Here is a 14,637-nt window from a genome sequence, read left to right as displayed (position 1 = left end):
CCAATCAGCTTCGCTTCACAAAGCTCCGTTGCGCGTAAAGTACGCGTCCTGGGACGCTGCCAGGTCCGCTGTTACAGATATATATCTTTTTTTAAACGTTAATTTCTCAAAATCCACTGGAGCACATATATTGAGACCTACAAAAGGCACATCGGGCTACCAGTCCCTACAATTTTGCCAAGTTTCGTGCAAATCCATTCAGCCGTTCGGGCTAAAAGTGAGGCCAACCGCCCTATGGAAAACTCAATGTTAAAAACACGTTTTGGGACCCCCCTTTTTTCTCTGCCCCCCCTTGACGAACCCCCCCCAAATTTTCCAGGGCTGCTCAGAAACAAAATGTGCCATTTTCCTGAAAATTTCAGCCAATTCCGTCCACAAACGCCAAAGTTATTAGACATAGAATTTTCAAAAAACCCAAAGAGAAAAAATCCTAACTATATATACCTACTGGCGACTGCCAGTAGGTATATATAGTTAGGATTTTTTCTCTATGGGATTTTTGAAAATTCTATGTCAAATACCTTTGGCGTTTGTGGACGGAATTGGCTGAAATTTTCAGGAAAATGGCACATTTTGTTTCTGAGCAGCCCCTGAAAATTGGGGGGGGTTCGTCCAGGGGGGGTCGAGAAAAAAGGGGGGTCCCAAAACGTGTTTTTAACATTGAGTTTTCCATAGGGCGGTTGGCCTCACTTTTAGCCCGAACGGCTGAATGGATTTGCACGAAACTTGGCAAAATTGTAGGGACTGGTAGCCCGATGTGCCTTTTGTAGGTCTCAATATATGTGCTACAGTGGATTTTGAGAAATTAACGTTTAAAAAAAGATATATATCTGTAACAGCGGACCGGGCAGCGCTCCGGTTCGCGGACTTTTCGCGCACCGGAGCTTTGTGAAGCGAAGCTGATTGGTTCTCCGGCGTCTGTCAACATTCCAAACAGTCCGTAGCGGCCGCCATCTTGTCTCTCGGTAGGATCGAGAGACAAGAGGAGGCCAAAGCGAAGGGGCAAATGACCATAAGGGGGCATAGTAGATCCTCGCTGACCCCCTAGGTTTGATGTAGAGGTTTTAAAAGGGCCCCGCGGGGCAAAAAAAAATAATAATAATAATAATCGAACGGCTGAATGGATTTGCACGAAACTTGGTAAAATATTAGGGACTGGTAGCCCGATGTGCCTTTGCTAGGTCTCAATATATGTGCTCCAGTGGATTTTGAGAAATTAACGTTCAAAAAAAGATATATATCTGTAACAGCGCTCCGCTTCGCGTAACGGAGGTTTGCGAAGCTGATTGGTCATTCTGTCACTGGGCTATAGTTGGGCTACATCTGGCTGATATTTGGGCTACATTTGTTTTTTTTGTCTCTGGCGGCCATCTTTGGGCTACATTGGGCTACATTGGGCTTCATTGGGCTTCATTGGGCTACATTGGGCTACATTTGGGCTCCAACATATATATAGGCCAATGTAGCCCAATATATATTTTTCAAAGTTAATTTTCGTAAAAACCACTGGAGCATATATCTTGAGACATAGCAAAGGCACATCGGGCTACCAGTCCCTACAATTTTGCCAAGTTTCGTGGAAATCCATTCAGCCGTTCGAGCTAAAAGTGAGTCCAACCGCCCTATGGAAATGAAGGAAATGAATGGGTAATTTGTAATTAGCAAATAGCTCATCGCAAACTAGGAATGGTAAAGAATCGCTATTTATTCCTTAAAGTTCGCTATTTAGGAAATGCAAAAAACTTTGATGATACATATGGCGGCTCATCTCTAACAAGATAAGAAGCATAGGGATAGATTTATGATGACTGGCGCATCACCAGGGATGTGTTAGTCATTCTGTGCCGCTGTTCCGTCACCTATGGTGTGCTGCATTTACAATGCGGCGCATCATGGGGCAAAAACAGCACAGATGCGTGATGTATCTGTGCCGTAAAGGTGGCGCATTGCTGGAGTTGTATCGCAAGTGTGATGAAGCTCCAGCAAGGGTCGGGGGTGCCCCTGTCGCAGGGTTTCTGTTCTCACACAGAACTGTGGACAGAGGATTGGAACCTCGGCGAATTAGGGTGCCCCAAAACTCACCTTAGTAATCAAAAACCCCTTAGCAAGCTAGGTACAGTGTCACATTGGATATAACAAACTCTCAATGTTTAGACAATCCAGAATATGAACTTATAGTACCTCAGGATACGTGGAACTCATGAACAGTCGGTCGTTATATATTTCTTAGAAACCAGAACATGGAGTTAAGAAGAACACATGTGTATTTGAAATGTTTATTTACTAATGCCGTCTTCTCAGGCGTAGTATCTTAGATAATACAAGTACACATATTATCAGTAGCAAAATTACCAGCATAGTTACTAGTACATAAAAAGCGAATGGTGACAGTATGTTAACATGCTGTAAATGAATAAGAGTTAGCAACACTTATAAGCAGCCACGGGCCGTGGAGGGAGTTACGGTGGGGCAGGGAGGCGGGGAGGGGGAGGGGCAGGGTGGAGAGGGCTCCACCCTGCCCCTCCCCCTCCCCGCCTCCCTGCCCCACCGTAACTCCCTCCACGGCCCGCGGCTGCTTATATCTCACCCTCCCTAATACACATATTATATTATTTGCTAAGAAGGTCTGTTTGTGTTGGTTTAGGGCGTGCCCATACTTTAGTGTCTTAGATTTGAAGGAATCACATCAGCATACACCAGCTCTCTCTTCATGTGAACCGCATCAACTGTTGTGTATGTGTGTTCGGCAAAGCAATATAAAACCCGCCTCATGCCCAGAATTGGCAGAAGCTGCACTTATGTTATGAGTATGAAGTCGTGGAGATCAGACCTCATAACAATTCTGTATCGTGTTGTTCTTGAAACTTCAGCACTCGCTGTACAGATATAGTTTAACAAGCAAAGCAGATAGTAGAGGAATAACATATTATTCTCATGTAAACCACGATGAACTACTAGGTTGAAAGCTAAAGCAACAACTAAGTGTCGTGTGCAGAAGTTGCAAAAAAGGAAAAATGGCGTTTAAACCGGTAATGAGCCCATGCTAACTTAACACGGTGTAAAGATATCCAGGACCTAGATGACACCTCCCCATGATCCGGAAACGAACTGAATAAGATAATAGAAGTGCCATCTCATGAGAGCAGATTGCAACTTTATATGTGGACGGTCCGCAAGGTAAAACATTAAAAACTAGGAAAATTTAATGCTAAAGAAAAATAAAACAGCCAAGTACTTTATCGAGTCTTAAGCCAATAGGCAAGCTAAATAATAAAAACTTGACAAATAAGTCAATGAATTGTCAATGAAATGCTAGTACTCAGCATATCAAACATGAAAAAGGTCTATGACATAACTGTGTATGCAAAATAAGCTGCAACAGCCTCCAATAGGAAGTCACCGTCTTCATCCGAAAAGAGTTCAGCCATCCAATTTAAAAGTGGAAAAGAACATACGTGCTCTCCTAGCACCGGATCCTCTATCACCATCAGAGGACAGCTCGGTGGGTTTTCAAGAAAGCTCTGTTCCAAGAAAGACTGTGTTGCCGCCAGTAAATTCCAGGGACCAATTAGTCCATGCATCAATGCCACAGCCATAATCCTTTCGCCAGGACAAACCAACTCGTGAGTAATGATAGGAGTCATCAGCTGATTAAAGTCGACGTCAGGAGAAACCGGTCCGCAGAGACACAAATCAATGGCCCAATCGAAATCACAGGTCAGGCAGTGAAATACAGGCTGGACACAGGTGAAGTAGGAGAATCGAAAAGATAATCCATATGCCGTGCTTAATATCGCCAACATTGTGCCATAATATTCTAGCATGCGATTACGGAACAGTGTCAGCAGCTGCAGGGCGGGAGCTTGCACAGGAGGGACTTCCATATTTAAAAATGTAAAAAAGCACAAGAGCGTCCGCTGGTAATGCAAGTAAAAATGGGAATCCACGAAGCACAGTGGAAAAAAATAGAATGAAAGAAAGCAGGGATGACTCCAAAGATTTTCTCAAATGAAGTCACGAGACCACTGGTAACAACTTTAAAAAAGTGCGCCAGGCCCTTTGTGGAGGACGCGTTAAAGATAGTCCGAACCATCTTGCTGAAATGGAAAGGCGAATCTGTATTGAAAAGGGTCTGTACCTCTGTACGGGTGTTCGCTATGTGAAGCACGAAAGTTTCACGGGCCGAACTCAAGGCCACCTCTCTCTGAGACAAAAGAGCTCTTATTCTTGCCATGCCGTTGAAATCTGCTCCCAAGGTTGGTATTTGTGGCCAGATTGAAAACTCCCTATGTTCATGTGTGGGAGGAAATAGAACATTTCTGCAGCAAATAACCCGTTCACTTACTGTTACGATAAAAGGAATACTTTTAATTAACCCAGAACAATCTTCATTATTGAGCATCAAATAACTACCATTTTCCAACAACTGAACGTGGGGATGATAGCAGGAACTGGCGTGCCTTGCAACACGCAAGCCATATTTGGTCGCTGTTTGTTGCATGAACCGTGTAACTGTGTGTGCCTACACATTAGTGAATGATCTGGCGTCTCAGTGCATTCCTCTCCATTCAGATAAACTTCTTGATCATCTTTGAAACATCTGTATGTGTATGGAAGCGACCAGACCTCATGAAGAAAAGCACTACCTAAAGGTTCATAACGACCTATTGGTATATATTTCATACAATTTGAAAACTTATATAAAGCAAAAGGCAGCGTTATTAAACCGTGGATAAGGCACGTTGCCAAAAACCCCGCAATCCTCTGCTGATGATGTCACTGAGCATGTCATGAATGATGTAATATGTGACATCATCAGCAGTGGATTACGGGTAATAGTATCTCTAGTTTACTCCCCTATAGCTGTCTTTCTTTTAACATAAGTGTCTGTTTCCTTCCCTTATACTTACTGTTCTTTTTTAAAAAAAAAAATTTTTGGTTCACTTCCGGTTCGCGTACCGGCGAGCGAACTGGGAAGCGAACTACGAGAAATAGAGGTTGGCACAGTTCCAAATATTGTACCAATTTTTTAATAACGGGGAGGTAGTTCTGAAAAGAACTTTTTTTTTTATTGTTTTTGTTGTTTTATATTTTTTTTATTATTTTTCTGAACATTTTTTTACTTTTTTTGAATTTTTCTGAACAGTTTTATATTTTTTGGGGTTTTTCTTGCAGGGGGCAATGAAAACGATTCATTGTAAAGGGCTCAACAGGAGCAACAAAAAAAAAAAAAGTATTTATTATTTGGGGCGTTTCGTACAAACTTGCATATGATAGTCAATAGCTCTGTTGATCAGAGTGATGCTTCTTTCTCCGTAGCAAATGAATCCATTGCAATGTACGCAGACGTGTTTTACTTCATGAAATCTCGTTTGAATATTTGGCACCATCTCCCTGCGCTCTGGTCCCGTTACTTCCGGTACAACAGATCTTCTGGCCATAATAGGGAGATTATCTAGGTCGTTACGAAACTGTGCAGCACTGTAGTTGTTAGGATGCCACCTAGTCATATGGCGATGCATTGTGTAGTTTCCGAAACTGTATTTTTTGTCGGTCCCTCTGGACAGTCTATCTTGACATATAAGGCAAGTTACGTATCTTGCATTTACTTTTTTCTGACCTTTGGGAATTTTAAAAAATTGCCAAATGAAGTTTTCTTTCCGGTGAGACGTCCTGGGCTCCTCAGGCAAAAAGTGCCTCTCTTCGTGCTCGTCGTCCTGTTCCTCTTCTTCCTCTTCTTGCTGAATTATAACTTGAGCAGGTGGTCCACTCTTCCTTGGATGTGGTATAGGTGTGAGGAAGCACCAGCTGAAGCTACTAAAGAAGCCATTGCTCACTGGTAACAAAGGGTCTTTCTCTCACAAAGATGAAAGTCAGAGTGAGGAAAGAAGGAGGGATTTTCATCATTTGGGAAAAACAATAGTTCTCAACCAATGAAAAGTGTTCATTTTAGATTATATGACCTAGTCTTACATCATTAGGAAACCAAAAGTGAAATGAACCAATGAAAAGTGTTATTACCAAGTCACATGACCTGCTGTGTTTACGTTAAGCGCTTTGCAGGGCCTCCCGGTTTGCTTCCAGAAACCTGTGCTTTGCGACTCGGTAAGCGTACCAGTTTGCTAACGTAGCACGTCATATGACGTATCACGTGACAACGCGAAACGTCATGCGGACGGGAAGCGTCACGATGTTGTTTTCTAACGCGGCAGTTGCGGTAAAGAAACGTTTACCGGCTCGCGGTCTATTTCGCGGCATCAAGGTCAGCTAACGGGAAGCTTCCCGATTCGCGAAGCGGGAACGAAGAAAAAAAAATATTTAAAAAAAAATTATTAATAAACATATAAAATATATTTTTGGATTTAAAGAAGAATACATTTTACAGCTACAGATATTAGCTGTTAAAAAACCAATGAAATTCACTGAAATAACCATAGGTTATAGACCATATATAGTTAGGAATTAGCATTTACAAAACCTTGAAAATTCACTGAAAAAACCATAGGTTATAGACCATATATAGTTAGGAATTAGCATTTAGAAAACCTTATTTTACTCACACAAAACCATTGAAATTCCATATATAGTTAGTTGCACTAACTATATATCGCGCACCCGCAATCCACTGCTGATGATGTCACATATTACATCATTCATGACATGGTCAGTGACATCACTGATGACATCACTGATGACACTTAAATGACATCACTGATGACATCACTGATGACATCTCAAATGACATCACTGATGACATCATGACACACCAATACCAGTTACTACATACGCACTCACTGATTCCTACGTCTACACACACATTCACTCATTCACCCATACAATCACTCATACATACAGTCACTCATTATTACAACACTATCATATGCACTCATACACCTATGCAGACAGTCACACACTGCCACTCATCCATGGAGTTACTCACACACCAAGTCAGTCCTGTAAAGAATCAATCACACTTCCATTTCTTCATCTATACAGTTAAACACAGAACACCATACTTCAGTGACATCACTGATGACATCACTAATGACATCTGAAATGACATCACTGATGACATCTCAAATGACATCACTGATGACATCATGACACACCAATACCAGTTACTACATACGCACTCACTGATTCGTACGTCTACACACACATTCACTCATTCACCCATACAATTACTCATACATACAGTCAGTTATTATTAGAACACTATCATATGCACTCATACACCTAGTCAGTCCTGTGAAGAATCAATCACACTTCGATTTCCTCATCTATAGTTAAACACAGAACACCATACTTTTCACACATATACTAACACATACTTACTCTCTTATACAATCACTGATACAAGTACACATTGATATGCACAGCGTCACACACCTCCCAGCCAGCCACACACACACTCAGTCTTCCATCCATCCAGTCATTCTTCAATATGTAAAACGTATTTAAACTTTACAAAAACACACAGACACTAGATGATGTCATCAGTGATGTCATCAGTGATGTCACTGACCATGTCATGAATGATGTAATATGTGAAATCATCAGCAGTGGATTGCGGGTGCGCGATATATAGTTAGTGCAACTAACTATATATGGAATTTCAATGGTTTTGTGTGAGTAAAATAAGGTTTTCTAAATGCTAATTCCTAACTATATATGGTCTATAACCTATGGTTTTTTCAGTGAATTTTCAAGGTTTTGTAAATGCTAATTCCTAACTATATATGGTCTATAACCTATGGTTTTTTCAGTGAATATATATATATATATATATATATATGCCAGTTTCTCGTACCAAAAGTACAACGCACTCCACACAGACAAATTAGGACACAATTCCGTCTGCTTCGTCAAATCCTGGGTTTATTCCATAACCACAAGCCAAAAACAAACTCTACGCGTTTTGGCGGACAGCCGCCTTGCTCACGGGTAAAGTGTTGTTGTTACACCATTGGTTAAGTAAAGTGCATGTGACACATCAAAACAAACAACATCAAAAGGGGACAGACATACTAGTTGGAGTCAGCCATCTTCCAATGGGTTATCTACAATGCGTGAAACATTATTATGTGTACATTTGAGCCAGAGATTAATCATAGTGCGAAAATGAAATATCCGATTAAAATTAGATTAGTAACATGTTAACTGCACATTGTATATATATATATATCATTAGATAGAGCCTCCCGCATTTATTATATCGGACAGTGGTGAGACACGCCTGCACATCTAATACATTGCCTGTGGCATATTATCTGCTGGGAAAGCTAGTATATTCAAATGATGTTTAGCCAAGTGACAAATCCCATTACCACGGGGTAAATACGTTTGCATATGAGAAGCCTGGTAAGCATATTTATGCCAAGTGGCATAACCGAAAACAAGGGAGCAAATATACCTGTTTGAAATAAGGCCTATTCCATATCCCAATCCTAGTGGATATAACGTTCAAAACAATATAAATACTTGAAACAAAATTCCAAGAATCCAACCCAAGTGGGTTAGGCCATGGTATAAACTACCAAGTCTCTTAATTCTCAAGTCCAGGCAGGTAATTATATATCAATAGTTCAATCAAAAATTCTTTCATTCCCATGTTAATGCAGGCAAATTCCATGTCCAATGTTTATCCATTCCATATCATGGCCGGAGTCCCAATCTGCAAAAGAAAGACCCCTGGCTCATTAAATATACCAAACCGTTTCATCTATAACCTAAAGTGTGGACATTGCTCCTATTTTTCATTAATTGCATTAAAAACAAGTGAAAATTGGTGAATATTAAAAATACAGCGGAAAACATTAGACTCAATATATGTACAACAGCATAGTTAGCATTTAAGTACAAAACGGACAGGACGGTCAGCGGAGCATGTCCCTGAGCTGGTACCCATATCTCAAGAGACTAAACATACCACGTTTACTCTCCCAGAAACCATGCCATTTCTTCCTCAGAATTCAACCCCTTCGGGATCTTAGAATCTAAATTGAGAATATATTGGGATTCTAGTTGTCTTAGACTACGAATTCTGTCTCCTCCCCTGTTGCTAGCTGGTATTCTGTCTACAACAAAGAAACGTAACAGATCCCGATTACTGTGATGGTACTCTTCAAAGTGTCGGGCAATAGGTGAGAGCTTATCTTTGTTTTGGATGGCTCTCATATGCTCCAATACACGTTTTTTGGCAGCGAACATGGTGCTGCCCACATATTTCTTAGGACAAGGGCAGGTCAGTATGTAAACACAATGATCCGAAAGACATGTTAAATGTTTCTCAATTACCTTCTCCACATTCTCCACCGGGTAAAATACTTTCTTTACATTACAACTATATTTGCATGCCTTACAGGCCATGCACGTAAAGAAACCTTTAACATCCAATTGAGATTCTTTCTTTTTTACAGTGTCATTGCTGCATAACCTATCCTTAAGTGATTGTCCTTTCCTGAAGGTTATATTGGGGAAATTCTGTATTGCTTCCGCAATGGTTACTTCTGTTTTCAACACTTGCCAGTGTTTAGCCAAACACTGTCTGACCCTCATGGATCCTGTGTTGTAGGTTGAAATATACCTGATATTCGTATTATCTTGTTTATCATTAGATGAATCTAACAATTCACTTTGAGAGAACTGACTAGCCTTTAGTCTAGAGAGTCGCACGGCCTCCTTCTTATACCCTCGATCCACAAATCTATCGGTCATGAGATTGCATTCTTCCTCGAAGGCAGCCTGGGTTTTGCAATTCCTTCGGGCACGGAGGAATTCCCCGTAAGGAATGCTGCGGATAAGCGAGGGTGGATGGCTACTTGCCGCGTGCAAGAGGGTGTTGCCCGCCGTTTCCTTTCTGAATAAGGTAGTCACCAATTTATTTTCTGACACAGTTATTTCTAGGTCTAGAAATTTGGCATTAGTCTTGCTCATGGTATGTTCAAATTTTAAGTTCCAGTCATTTTCATTCAGACTTCCCACAAATGATTCAGCCAACTCCGCACTACCCTTCCAGATTACAAATAAATCATCAATGTATCGCAGCCACAATACCACGTGGCTGCGATACAGATGATGCTTCATGGGCACTGCCTGCTCCCATCTGCCCATGAATAGGTTTGCAAAACTGGGAGCAAAGCAAGTGCCCATGGCCGTGCCCTGCTTCTGTCTGTAAAAATTTCCATCAAATACAAAAAAAAATTTTTCAGACAAAAATGAATCATTTGAACAATCATCACATTGTGCTGTTGGAAAGAAATAGATCTGAATTTCAGGTAGTGCTCACACGCTTCTACACCATCATCATGTTTGATTGAAGTGTACAAGCTGCACACATCTAAAGTTATCAGTAGGAGATTCTCATTCCAAGTGACATTTTCTATTTTCTTCAGAAAGTCACGACTGTCCTTCAGATAAGATGGCAATGTCTCAACATATTGGCGTAGAAAAAAGTCAATATATTTAGAACTGTTTTCTAACAGTGAATTCATGGAGGAGACTATGGGTCTCCCTGGTGGTCTAGTTGGATTCTTATGCAGCTTAGGTAACAGATACAGTATCGCAATTTTGGGATTCCTATTCAGAAGGAATGCGTACTCATCATATTCCAACAGTCCATTTTTGTGCCATTCTTTCAGCATACCATAATAAGTATTGTTAGACTCCTCAATACGGGATTTTAGTACTGTTTCATAGCACTCATGGTTACTCAATTGGTTACACCCCTCTGCGATATAGTCCGATAAGTTCTGAACAACAACATTTCCACCTTTATCACTCTGGCGTATCACTATATTGGTGTCTTGTTTAAGTGATTTAATAGCCAGTCTTTGGGCTTTGGTCAGGTTATCCTTAGACCAAGTTTTGCTTTTGGCTATATTTTTAAGATCTTTTATAACCAAATCCTCAAAGGTGTCTATTCCACTAGATGGTACCACTGGGTTGAAGGTGGATTTGGATTTAAAATTATTGCAGCTGCTCAAATTTGTTTTATATCCCAATGACTGTGCATCAATAGGTGGTAAGTCAGGATTATCACGCTCCAGTTCCTCGAGAGCTATTAATGTTTCTACCTCATTAATGGTTTCTGTTACAGGAACCTCGGTGTTCTGATAGCCCCCTCTTATGAAGATGCCGATGAAGAACTGGCAGGAGAATGGGCAGATAACCTAATGGACTGCTCTAATCGGATGCTATCAATATTAATTAAGCACGCATGGAAGAACAGAGGCATTCTAATATTGGCGATAGACGAGCTAATAAGTGAAATTGAAAAAGAAGAGAAAGATGACGTTTTCAAAAGTAAATTGGAAGAAATAAGAACAAGGATTGAAAAACACGAGGAAGAAACTATAGCCAAGAAAGAACGCAAATTCCTGAGGGATGAGATCGACTATCGCTCTGGAAGAGTCTTTACCTTTAGTCATAAATATGACAACCTGACTAGGAAAGGTATACAAGGCACATTGGACAAACTACAAGGCACTATAATAGTGGACGGTGAGATCAGTGAGAGTGATGTCTCAGAAGATGGAACCCCAGTAAATGATACTGCCACCCCACAATCGACAAATTTTTGGAAGGAATTTCAGGTGATGAATCAAACGCAGAATCAATCGAATTGGCAAAAGGACAGAGGAAGAGGGAGGGGAAGAGGATTCCCCGGACGCGGCAAAGGAAATGGAAAAATTACAGAAAATACAGCAACATCCGGAAACAAGTCAGGAGAGGCGGCTGGAAAGGCGACTGCAACCCCTATGGGAGTGGAAACACGGGGCCAAAAACGACGTGGAAGATGAATACCAACAATGTGGTAAATTTATCAAATCATATTTTAACTGATGATGAATTTGATGTTCTGCAATTTGGTTTATCTTTTTGTCCAACTAATCAGTTCTCCTATCATCGAGAACGTATTGACCTTTTTTGTTTTCTACGAAAACTCCGCCTCCATAAGTGGAATAAATTAAAAGCTAAGGGGGGCATAACCAATAAAGGCCCTAACACCGAGGTTCCTGTAACAGAAACCATTAATGAGGTAGAAACATTAATAGCTCTCGAGGAACTGGAGCGTGATAATCCTGACTTACCACCTATTGATGCACAGTCATTGGGATATAAAACAAATTTGAGCAGCTGCAATAATTTTAAATCCAAATCCACCTTCAACCCAGTGGTACCATCTAGTGGAATAGACACCTTTGAGGATTTGGTTATAAAAGATCTTAAAAATATAGCCAAAAGCAAAACTTGGTCTAAAGATAACCTGACCAAAGCCCAAAGACTGGCTATTAAATCACTTAAACAAGACACCAATATAGTGATACGCCAGAGTGATAAAGGTGGAAATGTTGTTGTTCAGAACTTATCGGACTATATCGCAGAGGGGTGTAACCAATTGAGTAACCATGAGTGCTATCAAACAGTACTAAAATCCCGTATTGAGGAGTCTAACAATACTTATTATGGTATGCTGAAAGAATGGCACAAAAATGGACTGTTGGAATATGATGAGTACGCATTCCTTCTGAATAGGAATCCCAAAATTGCGATACTGTATCTGTTACCTAAGCTGCATAAGAATCCAACTAGACCACCAGGGAGACCCATAGTCTCCTCCATGAATTCACTGTTAGAAAACAGTTCTAAATATATTGACTTTTTTCTACGCCAATATTTTGAGACATTGCCATCTTATCTGAAGGACAGTCGTGACTTTCTGAAGAAAATAGAAAATGTCACTTGGAATGAGAATCTCCTACTGATAACTTTAGATGTGTGCAGCTTGTACACTTCAATCAAACATGATGATGGTGTAGAAGCGTGTGAGCACTACCTGAAATTCAGATCTATTTCTTTCCAACAGCACAATGTGATGATTGTTCAAATGATTCATTTTTGTCTGAAAAATAATTTTTTTGTATTTGATGGAAATTTTTACAGACAGAAGCAGGGCACGGCCATGGGAACTTGCTTTGCTCCCAGTTTTGCAAACCTATTCATGGGCAGATGGGAGCAGGCAGTGCCCATGAAGCATCATCTGTATCGCAGCCACGTGGTATTGTGGCTGCGATACATTGATGATTTATTTGTAATCTGGAAGGGTAGTGCGGAGTTGGCTGAATCATTTGTGGGAAGTCTGAATGAAAATGACTGGAACTTAAAATTTGAACATACCATGAGCAAGACTAATGCCAAATTTCTAGACCTAGAAATAACTGTGTCAGAAAATAAATTGGTGACTACCTTATTCAGAAAGGAAACGGCGGGCAACACCCTCTTGCACGCGGCAAGTAGCCATCCACCCTCGCTTATCCGCAGCATTCCTTACGGGGAATTCCTCCGTGCCCGAAGGAATTGCAAAACCCAGGCTGCCTTCGAGGAAGAATGCAATCTCATGACCGATAGATTTGTGGATCGAGGGTATAAGAAGGAGGCCGTGCGACTCTCTAGACTAAAGGCTAGTCAGTTCTCTCAAAGTGAATTGTTAGATTCATCTAATGATAAACAAGATAATACGAATATCAGGTATATTTCAACCTACAACACAGGATCCATGAGGGTCAGACACTGTTTGGCTAAACACTGGCAAGTGTTGAAAACAGAAGTAACCATTGCGGAAGCAATACAGAATTTCCCCAATATAACCTTCAGGAAAGGACAATCTCTTAAGGATAGGTTATGCAGCAATGACACTGTAAAAAAGATAGAATCTCAATTGGATGTTAAAGGTTTCTTTACGTGCATGGCCTGTAAGGCATGCAAATATAGTTGTAATGTAAAGAAAGTATTTTAACCGGTGGAGAATGTGGAGAAGGTAATTGAGAAACATTTAACATGTCTTTCGGATCATTGTGTTTACATACTGACCTTCCCTTGTCCTAAGAAATATGTGGGCAGCACCATGTTCGCTGCCAAAAAACGTGTATTGGAGCATATGAGAGCCATCCAAAACAAAGATAAGCTCTCACCTATTGCCCGACACTTTGAAGAGTACCATCACAGTAATCGGGATCTGTTACGTTTCTTTGTTGTAGACAGAATACCAGCTAGCAACAGGGGAGGAGACAGAATTCGTAGTCTAAGACAACTAGAATCCCAATATATTCTCAATTTAGATTCTAAGATCCCGAAGGGGTTGAATTCTGAGGAAGAAATGGCATGGTTTCTGGGAGAGTAAACGTGGTATGTTTAGTCTCTTGAGATATGGGTACCAGCTCAGGGACATGCTCCGCTGACCGTCCTGTCCGTTTTGTACTTAAATGCTAACTATCCTGTTGTACATATATTGAGTCTAATGTTTTCCGCTGTATTTTTAATATTCACCAATTTTCACTTGTTTTTAATGCAATTAATGAAAAATAGGAGCAATGTCCACACTTTAGGTTATAGATGAAACGGTTTGGTATATTTAATGAGCCAGGGGTCTTTCTTTTGCAGATTGGGACTCCGGCCATGATATGGAATGGATAAACATTGGACATGGAATTTGCCTGCATTAACATGGGAATGAAAGAATTTTTGATTGAACTATTGATATATAATTACCTGCCTGGACTTGAGAATTAAGAGACTTGGTAGTTTATACCATGGCCTAACCCACTTGGGTTGGATTCTTGGAATTTTGTTTCAAGT

The sequence above is a fragment of the Lissotriton helveticus genome, chromosome 2_2, assembly GCF_964261635.1.
Source record: "Lissotriton helveticus chromosome 2_2, aLisHel1.1, whole genome shotgun sequence".
Classification (NCBI taxonomy): domain Eukaryota; kingdom Metazoa; phylum Chordata; class Amphibia; order Caudata; family Salamandridae; genus Lissotriton; species Lissotriton helveticus.
The sequence above is the reverse complement of the archived record's forward strand: the minus strand, read 5'-3'. Positions refer to the sequence as shown.